Source organism: Mycena indigotica (assembly GCF_014461135.1).
Source record: "Mycena indigotica strain 171206Taipei chromosome Unknown Mind.scaff0003, whole genome shotgun sequence".
Lineage (NCBI taxonomy): Eukaryota > Fungi > Basidiomycota > Agaricomycetes > Agaricales > Mycenaceae > Mycena > Mycena indigotica.
The window spans coordinates 3,047,277-3,065,970 of record NW_023503002.1 but is presented as its reverse complement, the minus strand read 5'-3'; positions in this window follow the sequence as shown (position 1 = coordinate 3,065,970).

Here is an 18,694-nt window from a genome sequence, read left to right as displayed (position 1 = left end):
ATTGACAGTGTGGAGTTGGAGGCAAACAGCATGTAAAGGCATGGCTAAAGTATGACATCATTGCCTCTCGTATTAGGCATGGTAAACACATAGTAGTAGTGTATATAAGTAGAGTAGATTTCGTCTTGTACCCCAGTCTTTAAATTGCATCATCTTTACGATATCTTTTCACAGTGCTTCTTGCTTGCCTTCACTGGCCAACTGGCATCCTCTGAATTGGTGTTGTTTGTGACAAGAAGGAGCCTTTCTGCCAGGACCCTGTATAATACCTGCTGTCTGCACTGTGGGGAGGACTTGCAATCAATATGAGTGCAGGTTAATCAATTTGCATTATTTACAATCACATTGATTAAGCACAAATTGATTGTTTGGTTTTACAATCAAAACAAGTGTTTTTCACAAACAATCAATTTGCATATTTGTCAATTGTGATATTAAGAGGCTCTACACAGCTCCTGGCAATAAGATTATGTTCATACTTGACAGGTCTGTGTTCAAAGTGAGCTGCAACATACCACCTTGATGTTTTACCACTATTAATCATATTGATTGTAAGTTACTCAGATTGATTGAATGTGCTCATAGACTCAGAAACAGGGCAGACACCATTTTAAATTCCTTAAACTTGAAGACAACTCAAAGTATGGTGGTAAATATTCATATAACAATAGCAAAAAACCAGAAACAAACAGCATATCATGAAAAATACATTGAAAAATAGGAACAACATACACAAGTCAAGCTCCAAACAGTTCAACTGCCTCATCCTCCACTACCCCTTCATCCTGTGCCAGTGGAACAAACTCTGGCTTTATCAAGCCATCTGTCCTGTCAATTAATATCCATCTCTGGCCCACTTGCATCCTTCCCACAACTGCTTGCACACATTGCAAGTCAAGCACAATTTCTGCATCCATTTTTTGATATCCCACAACCTTCTTGCTAGCATCCCTGTTACTGTTTGCACAAGGTGTGATAGCTGCAAATAAGATAGTCTGTCCTGAGAAAGCTGCCCCAAGCAAAGATTTCCTAGGCATGTTGCACTCAAAAATCTCCTCTAGACGGCCATACTGACCCATTTCCTTCAATTAGGCCGGTCACGGTCACATGAGATTTTTTGGCCGAAATATTTCGGCAGGTCACGGGTCACAGCCAAATCTTTTGGTCCCAAAGTGTCCCAATTAGGATGATTTTCAAATTTTCCACGCCTGCGGCGCGCCAAATTTCCTAATCAGGTAATAGGTCACGCGAAATTCGGCAATTGAACATTTCGGCCAAACGGTCATGGGTCACAGGCCCGCTGAATTGATCGAAATAGGTCAGTATCCAGAAGAGACCTGTGTCAAAGGCAAATTCATAACGTTCCTCTGTCCTTGCTGGCAACTCATATGGATCCCAGATCCTACGAATATTTCCATCATCTGGCCAGCGCAAAGGATAGTAAAAGTTCTGTACAAGGGAAAGGACCCAGCGTGTCCCACGGATCTCACATGCTCTGCAGGGACAAGCACTATTGCATCCTTTGATATTCAACATTTTCTAGATAGCAATTATATTACCCATTCCTATGAGCATATAGGCATGCATAGAAAAGACAGTATTAGCCTTTGCATGATAGGCTTGAACACCTGTGGCTACTTGTGCAAGCTCATCATCTAGAAGAGTCATATAACTGCGAAGATCTTTAGGGTTATTTGGAAGAATGCCCAGACACATCAAGTGTTCCAGATGTGTTCTAAGCCTAGGTGGAATATTGTAGTTAGTCAACAAGATTGGTGTAGCTGATGGACCATCTCGTTGACGGTTAAATAGCAAGTATGAATCTGTGCAGAAACCTAGAGCAATGTCATCATCTCCTGAAAAGTAGCAGTGAGGTAACTCTTGTCCATCAACAGTGACAGGCCTAGTGCATGCTTCCTTGTAGTTCTGCCCATCAAAGACATCACTAACTTTGGTCTCAGAGACTTCGCGGTCGATGCGATAGCGCATTTCATCAATCTTCTCTGAGTTCATGAAATAGCCTTTGAGCCTAGGGATAAGAGGGAGATAGCAAAACTGTTGAACTGGCTTTCCATCAGCTTTCCAGCGGGAAGTATGACAGTAGTGACAGGCATCTAAGTTTGCATGCTCTCCAGTAAAGGCCATGCAGCCATCTTTGCAGCAGTCAACCCAGATAGCTTCTACTCCAGAGAGAACTGCCATTCTGTGAATTGTAACCCATTCTGAGTCAAGTTCAAGCTTGTGGCTAAAGGCTTGGCGCATCTGTTCAAAGGTCTCACGTGTCATATTAGATAGAACCTTGAGCAGAAATGCCCTGCAGTTGTCTCTATCCTTTTCTGTAACCCGAGGGACCTCCATTCCATTGAGATTGCGCTGCCGTCTAGCTTTGGCAGGCATTGTAGAGGCAGGGTTGGTGGGGTGTCGGCTCTAAGAGACAATGTCACAGTTGTCACACTCGTACGATCGTCAGTATCGTACGATACTACCTCGTAGGAAGTCTACTTCCCCGGAAGTGTTATCATATCGGCCTTCACACCGACCCCAGCAATGTGTCAATCAAATCTGACGTGATACGACACGTGTCACATCTTCGTCTTGACCACAACAATGGCCTCTCTGGAAATCGACTGGAAACAACGGGCGGAGGAGGCGGAAGCACGGGTTGCTGCTGCTGAGGCAGACGCGACCAGAAGTCGGACACAGATGAAGCGTTTTCGTGCTAATTTCGTTGACACGTGGCGTCCCGTCACGCGTGACGGGACGCGTCATCTCTTCTTCCTCCTCCACCAACTCGTCTCCTACTGCGCCTCTCACAACACAACTTGTCTCTGTGATGGCTGTAGCAGCGGCCAACTCAACACGACATCCTATAGGATGATTTCCGCGGTCCGTTGACTGGTCGGCGTTGCCTGGCGATGAGAAAGAAGGTGTGGTCAATCTGGAGGTGTTGCCCATCGCCAGCCGCATCCAGCGCCATGCGAATGCTAAAGGCCTTCCTGGTGCGTCATCTGCAGTGCTTCAGACCATGTCTGACGGCTCCCAAGCTTCACCGCAGGTTCATACTCGGGACACATCTCCAAGACGGTCGTTTCCCGTCTACAGCCGCTCCATTCGACGACAGCCACACCCGCCACCGCGAATTAGGCGCTCCGTTGACTGGTCACGCCTGCCTGGCAATGGAAGAGTGTGTGGGGTCAGTGCGGACATATTGCCCATCGCCGTCTAAGACAATCTCGGTGCGCCATTCGAAGCAGTTGTTGGGGACTATTCTAACGGAGGCTTGGCCATCAACACCGCTCCGGCACGAGTCCCATAATCCCCCGACCGCTAGGTCTTGCCGCAAGATGGAAGAGTGCATCTCCGGCGTCCACAGCTGTTCAGAACGGCGGTCTGTACGTCTTTCGCGGTTTCATAGAGCGTACAGCTCATAACCACAGTACAACCAGGCGCGAAAAACCACGGTAGGGAAGTGCATGGATTTGGACACAATGTGCGTGCCCTCTCATCCTCTTCATCACAGCAACTGACACTGCGATTCGGCACCAATCCGCTCTGGCGCGTTCGGTGTCTGCAACGTCGAACGAGACTATCGGGCTTCGCCAATGTCAAAACCGGCTGTCGCGCCGCTAGGCAATCGCGGAGCCATTGCGGTATGTGCTGGTCCCGGGTTCTGCTGTCTGATACGCCTACAGGTAGCTTGCTTGATCGCTGCCAGGAGCTTCGATAGGTCACGGTATGTAGTCTCCCAAGCCTCTGTGTCCCGCTTACATCTTTTCGGAGTGGTGGACTGGGGCTGTAGCGGGTGGTGCCGATAAGCGGGAGAGCCCGGCTGGGGGTATATGGGAGCCGGATGAACTGGTGGGTGTTTGGATTCGTAGTATACTGTGTCGTATCGTAGAAAATACATGTTTTTTGAAACAATCAAATGGATTTATAAAATGTGCTATGTGATTGTATGCAATGCAATATGAGTGTAGCACTATGCATATTGAGTGTAAAAAGAATGCAAATAGATTGTTAGTTAAATCAATATGCATTAGAACCACTCTATTTGCTTGAATTCCTTGCAAGGTTGAAATCAAATAGATTGTTTTTTAACAATCAGTTTGATTGTATGGCACACTCAAATTGATTGTATATCTATACTGCACATTGATTGTAACTACTGCCCACAGTGTCTGCTAGCCCATCATTGAGCCTTCTCACCTGTAATATACTAACAAAATCTAAATAATGATTGCTGTCATTATAATAGGCCTGCACAGAATTGGTATTTGGCATATAAGCCACCGCCTTCCCTGTAGCTGCTTCTGAGACTTTGTTGACCAATTGTGTTGCTGCCTCATATTGGAAGACATATGAGGTGAGGCTATAAGAACTCTTGCCTGGACCATCAATGTCTGCCAGTTGCAGAATTCGGTGGAGAAACACTCGACATCCTTCATCTTGCATAGGTCGCAATGTCACTTCTTCCCCTTTTGCCTTGGCAGCACAAAAGACAGGCAGATCACAATCTCTCCATTTGATCTCTAGCTCATTCCCCTCTAATAATGATTAAATAGTTGAATGGTCTTAAATGTCACCTCAATGTAATGTAAGGGCAAGCAACCATAGGCCCAAGTTGAGATAGATATTTTTGCTTAAGCATCGTGCACGCGCATTATATATAATGTGAATATGGCATAAACTATAGCCTTTGAAGCTGATAAGGGTGAGCTGGAGATCAAATTTCCTAGATTCCCTAGCAACTCGAAAGATTTGAATATACTATAATTCCTATGAGAAAATTTATTTGCTGGTAATACCTTTGATAAAAAAATATTATAGCTAATTTAGTATCTTACCAGGCCTTGTGATAGTGCTTTCTTAAACTGAGCCAAAGATATGGGCGAAGAGAAAGGTAGATATTCTGGTGATTGTTGTCCAACACTGAGATTTTCAACCTGGAGCTGGCCTTAAGCTCCAAAAATCTATCAGTTATGTTATGTTATTACTCTTGATTTTCTTTCTTTTCTTCATTTTCCTATTGACCAACTCTTCATGATCATAATATAGATATTGGTAGAATAGAATCACCTTGCAGAGAATTTGTTCTGAAGTTGACACATTATGACCAAATAATGCTATGTCATCTGGTGAAAGTATAAGTCTAAGAAGATTATAAAAGCAGATAAAAGCATTACAGATTTGAATATCAGTTGCAACCTTGAACCCTATGAAGGCAAGAGCGTAAACAGCTCCTTTATTAGGATTATGTGAGAGCTAATATACAATATCAAGAGCTGTTGGCATTTAAATGGTGCCAGCAAAAGCAAGAGTATTGAGCAGCTGGAATAACAAGAGGCTATAACCTTTAAAGGGTGCTACTCCTTGCTTCTGAATCAGCACTAGAATACTTCTCCAACTCGGAGTACCCTATCTAAAACATTTGGCCCATTTGTCTTGGAAAGCCTGTTTAAAATAGGACCAGAATTCTGTCTCGATTTGGTCTTTGAGACCCTGTTGATTTTCAGCATTGCGCTAGAAGCCCAAGTCGATGGTAGGAGTTTGACCCCACATTTTCTTAAAGCATATGTGTTCTTGACACTCTCCTCCAGCAACAAACTTCTCTATAAGAATCTTACAAAATATTGAGAAGAAGCTTCCCCTATTATCCTCTAGACTTGTTAATAACGATATTGTGCCCAAAGCTTGTCCAGTACCAAACCAACATAAATTATTAGCCAGACCAACAGGACTGATAAGGTATATGCTTTTTGAACAACTTGGTATACTTTAGGTTATCACATTAAGGATTAAACCAATCTATGGACCGTGCTTCTCCAGAATCAGTTAGAGGTCAAGCAGGTTGAGCATTAAGAAGTTGAGAGATTAATATATTGTTAATTCCTAGCTTTTCTGCTTTATTCCAAGACTCACAGAGCAGTAAAGCAATATATGCAAACTTAGGGAGCTATGTTGATATGAGAATGGAGTCGAGAGTGCTGATTGAATAATATGATAGATCGAAGGCTTGATTTATAAGACCTATGAGATTGAGAAATCTGAGCTTGCAAACTACAAGGCTGATGTTAGCGAGCTGATGATTTGGAAGATAGTGGTGAATTCAGAGTATTAATAATAGCCACAATCAACTCTCCGGCATGTGCAATGTCAAGATTTGAGCGCATAGTTGGAGAGTTGATAGTCGCTAGTATGTTATCTACCTGTTGAAAGCTGGCTGATGAATTGGAGAGAATGTGATCTGAAGCTGTCAGGGGAACCCCCCGCTTCGGCCTCCTTCAGACCATCCAAGCGCATCCGAGGTGTATCCGACCAGCGCCCTCTCGGACGCTCCGACCTACCCCGACCCTCGTCCTCGGCCTCCTTCGCCCGCACAATCACCGATCTGTCAAGACCCTCTGAAAGCCTGCTGCCAACAGGAAACACTGAGGGAGACATGCAGCAAGTCAACAGGACCGGGCTGTGGATTCCAAGGATGATGAGGTACAGGACAAGAATGACTACTGATGGTCACACAATGAGTGACACTATGAGCGAGTGTCACACAGATAAACCAGCGGGTTTACACCCTCCCCCTCTTCAGAACACAGAGCACCCTCCAAAGCAATCCAGCACATAAACCCTGAAGACAACTAAAATAAACCCAACACCAGAGAACCAAACCAGATTCGCAACTTGCATATTGCCACAATACACATGGAAACACATCATGTGGGTCGTACCAAAGAGCAGGATGCAGGGAGGCAGCCAAAGGAAAGACAGGGGTGTTGGCAAGACAGTTATGAAGAACCAGATAGTGGTTGCTGAATCAGACACCAGTGCATGGAACAGCATCACGCAACTCGAGCCAGAACAACAGACCTGGGGTGGCCAGAAAGAAGAAGGCGATTAAAGCTGAGGATATAATACCAGGGACAGGTAGAGCAAGCAAAAGGGGAGTTGCACGGGGTGGCCAGAAGACGAAGAACCAGGGTAGTGAAACCAATAGGTAGATGAATTTCTGTGCCCAATAGGATGTCAGGACAGCAAGGCACATAAGTCCAAAGAGGCCCCAGACACCAGATGAAACCAGACAGGACACCAGGACAGCAAGGCACACAAGTCCAACGAGGGCCAGGTATCAGGCGGCAGCACAGAAGCGCATCAACAGGAAGGAATCCAGATGGCGAGAATGAAGAAGATGATTAAAGTTCTGTCGTAACATAGAGGAGAAAGACAGTTTGGGTTACCAAAGCGATCTTCTGCGTTGGACTTCTCACAACGGCTCAAGCGCATCTGAACCAGGAGGAGGAGTAGCAAGCCAGAAAGACCAGGTATGAGTCTACAACGCAGGGGAAGAGATCAGCGGTTGCAGCGTTCAGCCAGTTCAGGGTCAACTTCCAAACAGGGAGATGTTGACAGGAGACAGGAGTGTCCGCCAGGAGACAAGTAAGGGAGTGACAGATAGACACAGACAACAAGAGCTCGTTCTCGACAACGGCCTGGGCGATTCCCACGCCTTTCGAAGGAGGAGTTCTTCATGTGGGGGGAGCCGACTGCCGAAATATGGGGCGATTTTGTGCACAGGAACCCGAGGAATGACTCGTCCTTGCCAAGCAAGATAGCGACTGATGTTGCAGACGACAGCGTGGGAACGTGGAGAGCGTGGGAACGGCGAGATGGTCGGATGACATAAGCGAGCCAGTGTACCAAGTTCGGAGGCAATAGATGCAGTAGATGTAGAGATAGAAGCCAAAGAGCGACGAGGAAATGTGTCTGAGAAGCAAAAAAGCACCAGTGGTAGTTGAAAAAAAATGAAAGCCTGCTGCCAACAGGAAACACTGAGGGAGACACGCAGCAAGTCAACAGGACCGGGCTGTGGATTCCAAGGACGACGAGGTACAGGACAAGAATGACTACTGATGGTCACACAATGAGTGACACTATGAGTGAGTGTCACACAGATAAACCAGCGGGTTTACACCCTCCCAACAATCACCTTGGGACAGAGCCTGCGACGCCGCTCAGGCCCTCTGCACTCTACGTCGGCAGTTACGGATAACCAGTATATAGTTGGCACCCTAGCAGGCGGACCCTTAGAGTTTCTTCTCTTTAGATCCTCTACTGCTAGGTCAGTCCCTCCGTGTGTTTCTATAACTTTTATTTATGCTTTGGATCCTCCCCTACTAGGCTTTCGTCAGAGTCTCCAGGGTTGCCTTACAGAAGCACGGGATATATTGTAAGTTGTTAAGTAAATCCTAAGGAGTAAGCAATAGATTGTTGATTGCAGGCAATACACAAAATCTGTCATCACTAAGATAACTTTGCAGCCTATCAAGTAAGCCACTATAGTAAATTCCTTGAGCATATACAGTCTTGTCTTATCTAGAACTAGCTTGAGTTTGGGCATTAAACCTATTATTAAGCAGCCGAAAGGAGGGGATGCTATAGACCCATTTTATCAAGTCTAAAAAGCATATTACAGACATGCTATAGACCTGTTTTTTTAGTCAGAGTGGTTATAAATTTGGGAACAGATAATGACCAGTTATGGTTTTTGCCTGAGTTAAGAATACCAAAGAGATCTCCAGGGACATGACTCTAGGTTGTCTCTTATAGGTTGTCTCTTATAGTGTTATGCCTACCGGACACTGCTTTGATTAATAGGAAATGAACTATATAAACAATACAGTCTATAAGTTGGCCAAGGGGTTGAGCATTATGAAATAGGTCAAGACCATGTTTAGAATATAGGTTAAACATTAGTTTAGCTATCATCTTCTCAATACTATATTCCTATTAAAACAAGAGAATATATGCTTGTGTTTGAGTTCATCGAGTTACATATGACAAAACCTTAAGTAGCTTTGCATTATTACCAAGCTTGGTGAGTGTCTGAGTAGTAACGCTCAAAGTCTGGATTTGGAGATTTGTGCGTGTGATTTCATCCAATAAAGATGTGCTAATACCAAGCTGCAGCTGAGATACAGCCTGGCTCTGCTATAAATAGGTGCTGAGTAGCATAAATAATGTATTACTGGATTTTTTGCAACCAGAGAAGTTCAGGCAGCAGATGAAGGTAATTCTGTAGGCGAGTGCACTCTATAGCTATCAGTAGATGATCAAGAAGTATCTGAAAGAGTATAAAAAACTATTCATGTGGCATAGGGGTAGGCAGAGGGGTGCTAGCTGAGAAGATGATGATATGGGGTTATTTGGAACCCTATAATCATCTTCATCTTCTGAAGAGATTGGTAACAGCTTCCTCTTAGAGTGCTTTGCTGGTGATAGATTTTCTGTTAATGGTCTATCAAGAGTACTACGCTTTCAAAACCGGTCAGTTAGTGATGTTTGTTCAACCTCCATTGGCAGTGTCTAATTTAATTTAATTAGAGATATATGAACAGAAGGAAATGGATATATACTTGAGAGATTCGGGAGCAACTCAGTTGAGACCCTGGTTTCTTCTGTCAGGATAGTTGTCACAGTTATGGTACTACCACTGTCCACTAGAAGAGTAGCTGGTATTGATGTGTTTGAAGAAGGGGTGGGGATGATACCTATCTCCAATAAATGAATCACTACTTATTATGCTTGACAAAAGAGCATTGCAGAGAATAGGTGGCTGTTCTGCTAGGGCAAGGTTGTTTTCTCGGTGCTTGTTTGTCTATAATTTTCATAGTGCTCTGCACTCTACTCAGATATAGATAGCCAAGCATCATTGACAAAAATATTCATAAAATCTATGTATCTGCTCAACCTATTGCCAATTATGATGGTCTTGTGGGCGATATGGCAAAGAATCTAGAGCAAGAAGGTCATTATTAGCAGTTTTGAATTTGATGGCCTTTCGAATTATATCCAAATCCAGATCAAGCTCAAAGTTACAGAGCATAAGGGAGTTCCAGAAGGTATAGAGGATTTTATGACCAATTCTGTTAGAAACAGCACCTAGACCCCCCAGAATGTGTTGTCCATACTGGGTAAAGTTATGCTGTTTAGCAATATAGTCTGGTGCATAGGAGTTATTCCCAAATCCAACAGTCAGCATGATAGACATGAAGGTATCGCGATTATGAGCTGCGTCTTTGCCATAGTCTACAGCACCAAGACGGAGATATCCACTAAGTCGCTATGCTAGCTTGTAGGTATCATCAACTTATATATAGAGCTGATCCACTGCAGCTTGAAAGTCTTGAGTCACCATGAGATATAAGACCAGAGAAGAATGTGATTTTTAGGAAATAAACTTCATCATTAATATAAATAACACTTTGCCCATATAGAAAGATACTGGAATGCGACTCTAATGATTAAATTATTATAAGTATTATTTACTTTTGGGCAGACAGATTATAAGGAAAAACATGGTCAAACGAGTGAGAACATCATGCATTGATAAGCCGCAGTCTGGGACAGACCAGGAAATGACTATTTTTGTCGATTTTATTGCTTAGCACACGTCTCAGAGTTGACATGAGTCCCAAATGGTCAACTAGGGAGTTATCTGCTAAGGAACCAGTCGAGATCTATCAGATCGCTCTTAGCGATCCTGAAATCTTGACTAAGAAAAGTTCACAAAGCCCGTTTCTCACTAGGATCTATCCAATCCTATATAAAATACCCAAAGGGAATGTAAACCAAAAGGCATATTCGGTTTGGCGTGTACTGGAGACTCGATATGGACTTCTTCTAGATAAGGAACACCCCTATCTCTGTTAGTATCAGCGACTGACATTATTAGAACGTGGTTTCAGATCTTGTTAGAGGATCAAGAGTGCTAAGGAACGGTTAAACGGGAGAAACCAACTCAATAAATTGGGGCCTGAACCTGCAATCAATGGCGACTCTAAAACACTGATAAGGAACTGGACATCTGAACACTAGATTTGCACCAGGAGAGTTGGGACAACCACTGCTGAGGCCATACGCACAACATACAAGTTATAGGTGTTATTTAAAAGCTGGGAAGTCGAGCTATCAACTTATCCTACTCAAGCTCGAGGGATTCTTCACAAGGAAAACTAGATGGTCGCAAACGCGGAAGATTTACACAGGTCATTGACACCACTACACGCAATACCAGTCATCTAGACCTAGATCTTTGACTCTGGGCCGCATGGCAAAACGATACTAATACAATTATGCGTATGGACTACTTTTCTTACTCATGATCTACCTGATTTTATCATTTTCATTTTAGTATTTATATTACTGTCTTGTATTTGGGGGATCCACAGATTACCCCGCTCTACTAGGTGTATCTGGGGATCTAGCTCGTCAATCTATCTTGCTAGCTCTTTCAAAATAGTATCATCACGTCGAAGGATTTATTGGTTGAGGGTTTCGGTTGCTGAATACAAGAGTTCTGGTTGCTGCATATTGGGTTTCAGTTGCTGGTCAAGAGTTTAAGGCAGTTAGTTCCTGACTCGAGACAACGCAGTGGGTTTAAGGCAGTTAGTTTCTGATCCAACAAGTATAAACTCTCTAGGCATTGTATTGGCGCTTCTTTATTATAGAGTTTCATTGATAGTACACTTTAAGGCACACAAAATCAAAGTTTTCATAAGAAGACTTGTATCTACCCTACAACCTTACACATCTGTGCCAAGGCTCTGTTCAAAAGGGCCTGTTCTCGCACAAGGAGAAGATGATTTTGGGTTTTATGACTTTTCCTACTCAACATTATACATATCTCTCTCTATAATAAGTGGAGTTTAGTTGTTTTTGTGGGTTAGATTAGTTAGAGAGCTCATTTGCTGTCCACACTCTGCACTTATCAGCATATCAGTATGTATTTTCCCTAAGAGACCAAGCACTTTTCTGATTATCTCAATTAACAGTTAGTTCCATTGGCTCTAAGACCCCCAAACCCAAAGACATTGTCGTCATCTGCATTAAATTTGAATATCTCTTGCTCAAAGTGAGTAAAGGTGCTAGCGCTCAAGTGTTGCTGTATTCTAGAGAGAGCAGCAAGAAAAGCTGCACAGTATTGCTGATATAACAGTGTTTCAAGTAACTTCTTATATTTCTTGAATATGACTAAGATAAAATGAAAGTTAGAGTGGAAATAAGACAGAGAAATAATATATCCACAGGCACCAAATTGATAGTTTTTCTTATACCAGTTGAGTACAACTGAATGTGAGAAGAACCTTAAGACAAGTTACAAAAGGTAAAATTTACCCTAGACTGTCTCGAAGAAAAGTTTCCAGCTAAGACATTCAATCTCTAGCATCAATTAACGTATCTGCTGCAGCCAGACTCCAGATCAACATAACTGAAAAGCTCTAATTTCAATAGAAAATTAAAAGATAAAAAAGTTAAATTGACCTTAAAGAGGCCCATCCCAGCACTGTACTCATTATTGGTGAGCTTGTGCTGATCATGAATGAGGAAAAGAATAAAGGTGCTCAAAATGACTATAAGTAGACCTATTTGAGCAAAACTAAGTTTGGTATTATGAAGCATAGAAGTAAGAGCTTAATATGGGAGTTCAATTCCCATAGAAGTGTGATAACTGTAAACAAAATAAGAATATGCAGTCAATGTATCACTAAGCATACTCTTTCACAAGATTGACCTAATTTTGAGGAGTGACTAGACAAGAGCAACCCCCTGTCAGAGTATAGCCGCTAATAACTGCATAGAAGATATTATGGACTTAACGAACTCCTCTGGACGATGCAGTGCCAAAGATTGTTTGGACAAGCTTAGAGGCCTGCTGAGTGTTAACTGTAGTAGAGGATAAGAGAATCAGCTCCTGGAAGTGGCTCTGTTCTGCTGCAGCAGAATAGGAAGCAAGGCCTTCAGCAAGTAGTGATAAAGCGTTTTTTGCCGAATTAACCATCTATCATATATAAGTTGCTAAATATTATTACAAAAAAGAATATACCTCAAAGAGATCATTGTTGATTAAGACTGCCGGGTTAACGTTATTATTAGACAGTGCAGAGAGTCCAGATTTGGCTTTAGTTTCAACACTGTTAAGAAGAACTGCTCTAAAGAGAGGGAACATAAACACTTGCTGAGCTTTGTTTTTATTGATGAGTATGATGAGCTGAGAGCGAGATGGAGCAGTGTCTGCTGGAGTCGTAACATCAGTGTAAACTATCAGTACTGTATATATTCCATTAGGAAGAACAGGTGCATTATCAAGACTTGTGAGCTATAGATAGATTAGTGTAAGGTTTTGGTGGTGCTGGCAAAATTCTATTAGAGGGAGAGAATGGGGAGCAGTATGATCCAGTAGCAGAGACCAAATTTTCAGTAGTATTATTAATTGATTATGATATTTGATCACTATCTTACAATATGATCACTATATTTACTTTTCAGTTATATGAAAGGGAATATCTAATAGTTAAACTAATATGTGGTAGGTGTAAGGGGAGCATGTGATGTGACAGCTGTGACTAATTACGTGACTGGTCCGTGCGCAGATAGCCCTGTACTTAAGTAGTTAGCTGTGGGGTTGTTCCCCCAGCTTTGGTATCAACTAGGCACCTGGACCCTCATCCCCTGACAGTAGGTGACTTATATGTTCAGATACTTTAAACCAGGGCTCTAGTATTTGAGTATCAAATCCTAAGTGAATATGATACTAAGAATACAATATATCCACTTATTAGTGGTATTTGATCTCCATCAACCCTGAAAGATAACTATAGATTTTTAGCTAGCTTGTGTAGATAAAGCTGAGAGAGAGCTATTTAGAAAGGCAGAGCATCCTATCAATATCTTCTTAATTTATCTATCTCATCTGGTACCATCACATCAATCTAGACTGTTAACCATAGTTGAATACTAAGTTGAGAAGTGTTTGGATTGATATCTTGGGACCCTATGCATAGAATCTTATAATTTAAGTTGATATAGTTCTACAGGATAGTCTGCTATCATCCTACTGATTCATGATCATGCAGTCAGTACTAGGGTCAGTTAATTCATAGAGACCATAGGTGTTATATAACCCAGGATAGAGATATGCTAGAGGAGTAGAGGTACCACTTTCTAGAAGGTGAGACATACCCCTATCAGTAGGTATACTCAGACTCCTTAGACTTACAAGTCTTATGTTATGGTGAACTCATCACCTTTAGGATAGATAATACTTATAATGGTATTATGAGAGATTTATATTAGCTATAAGATTGATTCAAGTGCTAGACAGGCTCATTTGAAGGTATATACCATCTTATGTTTAAGTCTTAAATTATACTAAAAATTAATTTCTGACCAGTTGTAATAGCAAAGGCACTGGAGAGGAACAGAAACAGAGGTAACAGGTGTGCCAGTGTTGTAGGTGAAGTTTGCTATGAGTAAAGTGAGAAGAACCATTTGGTTATAGAAACAAGATGTGTGTTGTGATCCAGTGTTAGCGGGGAGGTTAATATTGTCAGAAGAGAGGTATATGTTTGACATGACCAAAAGGAAGTATGTTTGTACTGTTAAGTATGGTATCAACCAGAGGATCAGAGTTGGAATTGAAGTCGGAATTGAAGTCGGAAATAGAATTGAAGTTGGAATGCACTTAGGGTAAGCAAACAATAGAACGCGCTTGATGTTTTCTTGATCTGTTGTGGGTATGTTGCTGGACTCGCATGCCCTTGTCCACGGGGTCCAGAGATACAGTCTGTCGCTGGCAAAATATTTCGGTCGGAGTGTTGAAGAATTTAGTATCAAATGCGGGGCATATGGTCTGGGCTGTGAGTTTAACTGCGAGTGAGTAATGAACAATACATCCTCCGGAAGTGCTTGTTACCTGACGTTACGTGTGCGGATATTTGCTCTAGATATCCCATTGAAGCTGTGTGACCCAGCCAAATTCGTCGCTGTTGTGGACTGCGTGGGGGGGGTCCGGACTTTAGGGGGTAGCTCGGCCCTGAGGGTGCTGTTAGTTTTGAGGAGATCTTCGAAGTCAATGATGAATTTGTGAAGTTCGTGTGGAATTGAGATGCGTCTGAGCAGGAGCTTCTCTTCCGGATAGATACCGCGTGACAGATTGTCGGCCGGGTTGAATTCTGAAGGCACGTAGCGGGTTCGGATGACGATGTTTGTTTCCTCGCATATTGAGTGAATGCACCGAAAGATGTTATTGACCTCTGAGTTCCGACTACGTCCTGCCTACCAGCCCTTGATCACACCTTTGTTGTCGCCGTATACGGCAATATGTTGGCTTCCGCGACAAGTGTTCTGATAAGAAGCTCGAACCCGACCGCTTCTGCCCAGAGGATGTCGCGTTTTCCATGTTTCCAGCCTGGTGACAGGGACCAGGCTCGCCAGTTGCCAATGACAATGGCGATACCCACTCCAGAGCTTGCGTCTGAGTAGGCCTGGACGTCAACCACATTGCACGGCCCCGGGATTGGCCTTTGAAGGTCGGGTTTGCTGAGGGCGGCAAGCCACCATTCCAAGTCGGTGCTTGTGCCCCGCGGTGGGGTATGTGGTATGAAAGGCTTATCATCAAAGATTCCCAGCATAACCTCGAGTTTCGTAATATATGCTCGTCCAGAGGGAATAATGATTGAGGCGTGAAGAAGTTTACCGAAAAGTTTCTGAACCTCCTCCAGGGTGTGCGCGCGCTTCGACAGCCATGTCTGGATTGCCACTTTGTATTTGTTGGCTTTCTCTGCTGTGAGCGTGATTGTGCGGTCGTCAAGATTCCAGATGAAGCCTGTGTAGGGAGCTGCATGGCTGAAGGGTATATCTTTCTTGAGTTTCCAGGGTATGCCAAGTTTTCGGTGACAGAGTTGATGTCGTCAAAATTGTAGCCGAAGTCTGCCTCGTCTCCGTAGCGGTTTGTTGATTGGGATCAGTCGCGGAGGGGGAATCTGAAGTCTTCGTCATACTCCTCAATCCTTCCATCTGGCAATTCTGCTCCGCCCCACCGAAGTCGACCTGCTGACTGGTGTTGTCCGCCCCAATCTTGCAGGTGCTTGGCCAGAGTTGCCTGTTTGTTGTTGTATTCTTCCAGGAACCGTCTGCGGATCCTGAAGAAGCAGGAGTCGTCAATCCATTTTGACAAAGGTCCAATACCTTTAGACCGTAAGATGTCCGCCAGTCCATCTCCCACCAGGCTGTATGCTCCGGCTCCGGAACTCTCCCCAAAGCAGACGCTAGTGTCCGCTGCGAACATGTCCTCGTGTGGGTCTCCCAGATCATCTCGATTACACATGTCGAAGATCTCCTGTGGTAGGCGGACAACGGCGCCGGGCCATTGCGAGGGGTGAGTGGGTATGTTTCGGTAAGCTTCTGATATGTCTCTGATTCCGATTTGGGAGCCCGGAGGTAGCATGGAGATTTTGAAGGAGACTGCATTGAGTATACCCCACGTGCACGGGAAGTCGTCGGAGTTGATGAAGAAGTTAATCGAGAAGAGGCCCTCTTTTGGAGTTCGGGGAAAGGAATAATTTTGAACAAGACACATAGTGCCGTAGGTTTCTAGCATTCCGTCCCTCCATAGAAGAATGTTTGGGTGACTGGGGCTTCCAGTTGACTACAAGATAGAAAGAAGTGTTACAAATAATACTAATTCAGAGAGTGTCAGTTAGCTAGTAAAGGCAAGCAAGAAGCACCATGAAAGAATATTATAAAGATGATAGAATTCAAAGACTGGGATACAGGATAAGATCTACTCTACTTATATGCACTACTACCATGTGTTTACCATACCTAATATAAGAGGTAATAACATCATACTTTAGCCATGGGGGTGGGCACTGAGAGGTTTTTAATGTATATCAAGTGATGTCGGATATGCTCAGGTATCACAGATTTGGTGGTCAACAATGGTTTCTGAGTTTTGGTTCGCTCTAATGGTATTTGAGACCAGGAGAGACTTGAAATATATTTTACCACCAAAATTGATATACATTCTTTTAAAAAAATAGTGAAAAACAAACAACTCTTCGCTATTCAAGGCTTTGATGCTCTTATCATGCTTGTCACACACTTGTCACGCAGCTTGAATCTTGCTAAAACAGTGCTAGAAAAGCATCTGAGCTAGGTAGATACATTAAAATGTATGCTGCCACATCTTAGTTGCTGGTATCTCACCTTATAGTAGACCAAAGCACAGTGTAAGTGCTATGACACGTGTTGTCACATCTGTCACTCTGCCATCACAGCTGTCACTCTGCTGATTAAGTCTTTGGCAGGAAATCAGTTAACCAGAATTTGAGGCTGATTAGACACATATTTAGCCCTAAAAGTTCTTATATATATATAATTTATCCTAAAGCATGCATCTATATTGGGAATAATGATTTAGTGCACATCTAACCAAAACCGATGACCTATCTGGTTACAAGGGTTTTCATTCCTTATGCTCCAATATAGATTTGTACATAGAGACACCATATAGAATACATTCCTGACAACTTTCTTCATTCTCCCAACTATCTACAACTTTAAAACTCCTTCATCTCCAGCCTATTAGCCAAATTAGCTAAGTAACATATATTGACAGGCATATTATAATGTGCTTAGTACTCATCCCCATTAGCCATACCTTTACGTACTGTCCGCCTGTCAGGGGAACCCCCGCTTCCGGCCTCCTTCGGACCCTCCGAACGCATCCGAGGCGCATCCGACCGGCGCCCCCTCGGACGCTCTGACCCACCCCGACCATCGTCCACGGCCTCCTTCGCCCGCACAATCACCGATCCGTCAAGACCCTCCCAACGATCACCTTGGGACAGAGCCTGCGACGCCGCTCAGGCCTTCTGCGCTCTACGTCGGCAGTTACGGACGACCAGTATATAGTTGGCACCCTAGCAGGCGGACCCTTAGAGTTTCTTCTCTTTGGATCCTCCCCTGCTAGGTCGGTCCCTCCGTGTATTTCCCGTAGCTTTTATTCACGCTTTGGATCCTCCCCTGCTAGGCTTTCGTCGGAGTCTCCAGGGTTGCCCTTACAGCAGAAGAAACTCTCTACGGGATTAACCGGTCAAGATTTCCAGGTTTGGCGCTGATTCAGGCTTGGAGTACGAGTCCATACCCCCCTCATCACCGCCCCTGCCACTTGACCCCTGCCACTTGACCCCTCCTCCTCTGCTCTTGTCGTCTTTACGCCCGCTATGTCTACCGGAGCTGCTCCGGACGCTGACGCTCGCATGGACGCACTTGAGGTGAAACTAGACAACCTCACCAATATCCTCACCCACCTTGCTTCCCAGGCTTCCGCTGCCGCACCACCTTCGGTAGCTCCCAAACCGCCTTCGGCATCTCCGAATGCCCCCGACGCGGATGCGTTATTTGGTGACATTACTGTCGCCTCAAAACTGGTCCTACGGCCAAACCCCCCGTTTGCGTTTAATGGAGATCGCAAACGTGGCCGCGCCTTCCTATACGCGGTCAAGACTTACGCCCGGCTTGCCCCGGAGGCCTTCGTGGTCAACGGAGAGCCGAGCGAAGAAAAGGCCGTCCGCTACGCTATGTCCTATATGGCGGAGGGACCTGCCCAGCAGTGGGCAGAGCGTCGTGGAAGTAAAACTCTGTTCCCCTTCCCTCGGTGGAACCTATTCCTCTCCGAGTTTCGCCTTCGGTTCGTTGAGGAGAACGAGCAAGACCTCGCGCTCGCCAAGTTAGAAAGCGCGGGTTATCACATGGGAACGCGGGACGTCTACGGATACACCGACGACTTCGAGGACCTAATGGACCTCGCCGGATTCGAAGACGCGTTGGTTAAGGTGACCAAGTACTGCCATGGACT